Raw genomic sequence first — 5469 nt, forward strand, 5'->3', positions numbered from 1 at the left:
ACCATATCCACACGGTGACCAAGCTCATTGAGGTTTCTCTGGAGTTCAAGATGCCACTCTGTCTAACGTTCATCGATTTTAGGAAGGCATTTGATTCAGTTGAGACTGAAGCAGTCATCACAGCCCTAGCCAAACAGGGTGTTCAAACCCAGTACAACAGGATCCTCCAAGAGCTGTATTACGGATACACCACCAGGATCTCACCATTCTACAAGGAAGTGATCATCGACATAAGGAGAGGGGTTCAACAGGAGGTCATATGGCCCCTAGTTGAGAAATAGTACTTTAAGAGAGTATACCAGTATAGGAGAATCAGACCTTATTGCATAATAAGGACAGAGGGAGAGAGAGAGAGAGAGAGAGAGAGAGAGAGAGAGAGAGAGAGAGAGAGAGAGAGAGAGAGATTTTCAAATGGGAAAAAAAGATTCAAGGAGAAAGTCAGCATCTTACCCCATTACCTGGTGAGACAAACAATGACATTTGGTTGGGTTTAATAGTCTGACATAAGTGTTCTTATTCCACAAGTTCCATATGCTCTCCTGGTTCAGAGTGGGGCTAGGAGAGCAGGTAAGGGAGGGAGAGTTCTTTTGAAACTCTCTGCCCTTATCATATTTCTCAACCATGAAACTAGGAGATAGTGGTAATATGACAGGAGCTTCCTCTGGATCCCTCTGGGCCACAATTCCTGGCTGAAAGGAAGAGAAACAGTGAGGCAAGCCCCTTCTTTATTCCTACAGCCATCTGGTATAGCTGCTGCCACACCTCATTCTGACATTAGGCAAATACCAGTGGATTGAGTAGAGGGTTGCCCACACTGAGCAGCCACAGGTACCCCTTCCAACACTATGTAGAGGTGGTGCTCCTGGCAGTATCTCTAGCACAATGCCCGTGATAAGGAATGGAGTCCAGGACAGAATGAAGGTTCCAATGAGAACAGTCACAGTGCAGATGGTCTTGAAGTCCTTGGGAGTTCTTGAGGGCCTGTAAGCTCCAGCCATGACTCCTGCATGCTCCATCTTTCGGACCTGTTGACTGTGCTCAGAGACAATCTTGAGCATGTCACAGTAGAGGAAGACAAAGATGGGCAGGACTAGGAATAAGCCAGCAAGAAGAGGGTCAGTACATAGACCCGGTGAAACACAGAGAAGCTGCAGGGTCCTTGGTAGGTGGTCTGCTGGAATACAGGGACTACAAATGGGAGGAAACCAAACAGATAAGAGAACAACCAAAGCCCGGCAATGCAGGCCCCAGCCACAAACCCATTCATGATCTGGAAGTAGCAGAGGGGCTACTGGATGTCAAGGTACCCGTCAAAAGCAACAGCATGACTGTAAGGACTGAGGCAATTGCCGAGGAAGTGATAAATGCCATCCGAAGGCTGCGGAGGGTCTTCTGTGTGGGCCGGGTGGGGCTAGTGAGCTGATCTGTCACCAGGCCAGAGATGGCTACACCAAGCACAGCATCAGTCATAGCTAGGTTCGAGGTGAAGCAGAGACTCACTCCATCATTCTTGTGGATCAAAAACAGCAGAGCCACACCACTAGTGAATTAGCTGCATTGATGAGCGAGGACAGGACAGCGAGGGTCACTCCAAATGGGGACGATAACTCCATGTCTTGAAGAAGCATGATACCCACTTACTCAGCTCAAATTCCCAAGGGCTAAAGGAGCTGTGGGCTCAGGGCTGTGGCACAGTTCTGTTCTTCTTTGGTCATTTAGGCTGGCAGCTTGCCATCTTTGGAATCCCGCTAGTCTTCTAGAGTTATTCCCAGTCTCCTTTTCACTCCTCATCCTCTTGCCTCTCCAGCTCTCTGAAGGTAGCAATCAAAGGGCATATATCCTATCCCCTGAGCCTGAGTTAGTCCCTACCCTTTGAACAACCTAGTTACCAGACAACTCCTAAGTAGCTGGTGTACATCATCTTGCCAGGCTCTCTGCCTTTATGATGATTTGAGGGCTCTGTTTGGACAGACTGGGATATTAGTCAGGTGTCCTGTCTGGCAGAAGACATAATTAACATAAATCACATTTTGTCTTCAGAGTTTGATAATAAGTTTCCACCCTCCACCCAACCCCTGCTAAAGTACTACCTGAAAAACGAATTTCCGCTTAATTAAGCAATTACTTAGTAACTTATTCTCAGTTAATTTTATGGTTGCCTTCAGTCAAGCAAGGTGATAATAATCAGTTGATGTGGGAAGTCAGGGCAAGCAAGTTACTTCAGGGTCCAGGATACTTTAAGGCAAGTGAATTGGAATGTTAAGCTGTTTCTTAAGTTGTATTCCTAGAGCCTCATTTCAAGGGTTGGGGGTTCTTTTTCTCATTCGTTGAAACTGTGTTTTAGAAATTCAGAAAAGTAGGACTCTTAATATCTGCATTCAGTTTAGAATAGAGCCCTTTCCCTATGTGAGGCTGTTGTGAAGTGTTGAGTCCATTGAAACGGTTTTCTACACCATGCTGGATGTCTCTGCTCATGAGTAGTGGCACCAAGCCTTGCTTCTTTTGATCCTGTGTGTCGCTGGAGCAGATGTGGAGGTAAGGCGTGCTCTAGGGTTGAGTTAGGAAAGTTTTCATTTCACAGGAAAAAGACTTGTTAGGGTTCTGCCAGAGGGTGGTGGTGCTGGGATGGGTGAGCTGGACTCTGCTTTGGAGGGCAGCAGCACAAGGTCACTCCAATTTTAGATTGCGCACATTAGAAATAACTTTTGCCAGCTACTCTCGTCTTGGATACCAGCAATAGAGGTGAGGGGAAAAGAGCTTTTAGAAGCTTATTTACTCAGTTCCTGTGACAGCACAAATGGGCAACATTAGTGTGTTAAGTGAAGGAGTGGAGAGCAAGGCACAGGGTGCAAGATAAATAATCTACTCCAGGATGTTTTGGCGGTCGGTGTAGGCCATTGGCAGATATGCCTCTTGCAGACTCAAAAGGGCTATAAAGTGGAAACTTGTTCTTCTAGTCGTCAACTTGACAGCAGTTACTATTTGGTACATGCAGCAGGAGGCCCGTTTCAGGTGCATGACACTGTGCTTAATTTTGTATCTAGATCTAGAGTTAGAAGACTTTTTTAAAAGCCCTTCCTCAGGATCAAAAGTATCGGAGTCACATGGAGACTTTGTTAGAAATCAGATTCTTGGGTCCCACTCCCAGAGCTTCAGATCCATTCAGCCTGGGATGGGCCCAAGAACCTGCATCTCTGAAAATTCCGAGGTGGTAGAATACTGCTGGCTGTACGACTGGAATATGAAAATTAATGCTTTTGGGAATGGAGAGAGAGTACAGTGAATAGAGCCTTGCATGCAGCTGACCCAGCACCCTAAATGCCTCCCCCAGAGACCTGTTAGGAGTAGTAACTAAGTGAAGAGCCAAGAGTAAGCCCTGATCATCACTGAATGTGGCCCAAATCATCCCCTCCAAACAATAAAAGCAAATCACTGCTTTTGTTGCAGGGGTTCTTTAGCCTTTTGTGTGCATTGGAACCACTCTGTGATTTCCTCGAACTATTGATATTTCAGTATCTACAAGAGATTCTGGAATTGTTATATTTCAGTATCTACAAGAGATTCTGGAATTGTTAGTGTTGTGTGTGACCTCTGTAGCTAGAGTTTTAAATGTTTCACAGGGAGGTGGTGAGAGTGACACTTTGACATCTGGGATACTTGGTGGCATATCGAACATATCGTGGCATATGTTCTAGAGAATCAGCTTAGATGCTGGCTTAGTGGAGCAAGGCAAAATAGGCAGATACCAAACCTGATCCAGAACTTTACTGTTAATCTAATGGGAAGACTGCATTGACTCCACAAATGAGCTGAAACCTCAGTTAGCCTTCTTTAAAAAGGGCACATGTGGGGCAGCATGATAGTTCAGTGGCTAGCACAGTTGCCTTGCACACAGCGCACCTGGGTTCAATCCTCGCCATGCCCCGGAGTCAACCTGAGCACTGCCTATGTGGCCCCCATATAAGAAACAATAAACGAATAAATAAAAGCGCACATGGTAATTTCTGTTCCATCTAAGAAGACTGAGTAAAAGCTCTGCGCCAGAGTATAAGTTCTGCACAAGTGTGGCTGTGTCTTGGTATAGAAGTATAAACACAGAAACATAAGTATTTCCAACTCAGGTCATGACTGCAGTGAGGAATGTTTGCATGTCTAGATAAAAATGTACACAAGAATTCGCCCTACATTTATTTCCTTAAATTCTCCTGTGGCCGGAACAGTAGTAGTTTGAGCAGGGCATGTGCCTTGCACACAGCTGACCTGAGTTCACCCTTGCCACCCCATTTGGTCCCCAAACCCGCCATCAGTGATCCCTGAGCACAGAGAAGGAGTAGGTCCTGAGCACCACTGCATGTGTCCCCATACAAATAATTAAAATAAACTCTTTAGTAAAAATTTAAGTTTAAAAACTATTCCTTAGGCTATGTATAGAAAGGTCTGGAATACTTGCTTTGCATCTGAAGTCCCTGAGTTCAGTCCCCAGTCTGGTATGGTCCCCCAATCACCACTAGAAAACAATCCTGAGCAACTGTCAAGTAGTAGTACTGCGAGGTGTGGCCCATACCCCAAACCCCAAAGGAAGATCCTCAAATCACTATAATAATTCTGCCATCTGTCACTGTCATTGTCCTCCCGTTGTTCATCGATTTGCTTGAGCGGGCCCAGTAACGTCTCCATTATGACAATTGTTACTGTGTTTGGCATATCGAATATACCACGGGTAGCTTGCCAAGCTTTACCGTGCGGGCGAGATACTCTCAGTAGCTTGCCAGACTCTCTGAGAGGGGCGGAGGAATCGAACTCAGGTTGGCTGCCATGTTGGCTACTTGCGGAGCAAACGTCGTACCCGCTGTGCTATCGCTCCAGCCCAATTCTGCCATAGGTGAGAACAAAATTTTGCCATTTTTCCAGTGGCAAAAGCATGTGCTCTGTAGTTAAAACATGTGGGGGCTGGCCCAACATTATTTTTGATTTTGTACACATGGGATACCTCACTGGATTTCTTCAGGTGTGTCATGGGTACAATCATACCTACTTCACACAGTTGTGGGGAATGACAAAATGATGCCTGATGGTTCTGAAGCAGCTTTCATGAATTAATTGTGAAATGTTACACGGGTATAATTGAGTGTCTTCCACTTCCTTGTTAAACATAGTATATATCAGATCTGAAGCACTGGTATTATCTGAGATCTTTGTAGATATTCAAATACTCAGGCCCTGCCCAAGACCTATTGAAGCAGTCTTCATTTGAACAAGATATCTAGGTAATATATATGTACATTAAAATTGTCTTTTCCTCTCTCACAGTCTCAGATATCTGACTGTATTCATCTAATTTTGCTGCTGTGATATAGTGGCTTGAAACAATGAAAATGCACTGTCTTAGACTTCTCCATCTCAGATGTCTGAAGTGAGTGTTTCTTTTTTAAAAATTTTTTTTATTAGTGAAACACGATGGGCTGGAGC

The 5469-nt window shown here is 45.0% G+C and overlaps 1 pseudogene; it reads right to left on the reverse strand.

The window, feature by feature from the left end:
• Window positions 1-627: 627 nt before the first annotated feature.
• Window positions 628-1613, reverse strand: LOC130018079 (glucose-dependent insulinotropic receptor-like; annotated as a pseudogene).
• Between the last annotated feature and the right edge of the window lie 3856 nt (window positions 1614-5469).

The sequence above is a fragment of the Sorex fumeus genome, unplaced genomic scaffold, assembly GCF_029834395.1.
Source record: "Sorex fumeus unplaced genomic scaffold, SorFum_2.1 ptg000236l, whole genome shotgun sequence".
NCBI lineage: Eukaryota > Metazoa > Chordata > Mammalia > Eulipotyphla > Soricidae > Sorex > Sorex fumeus.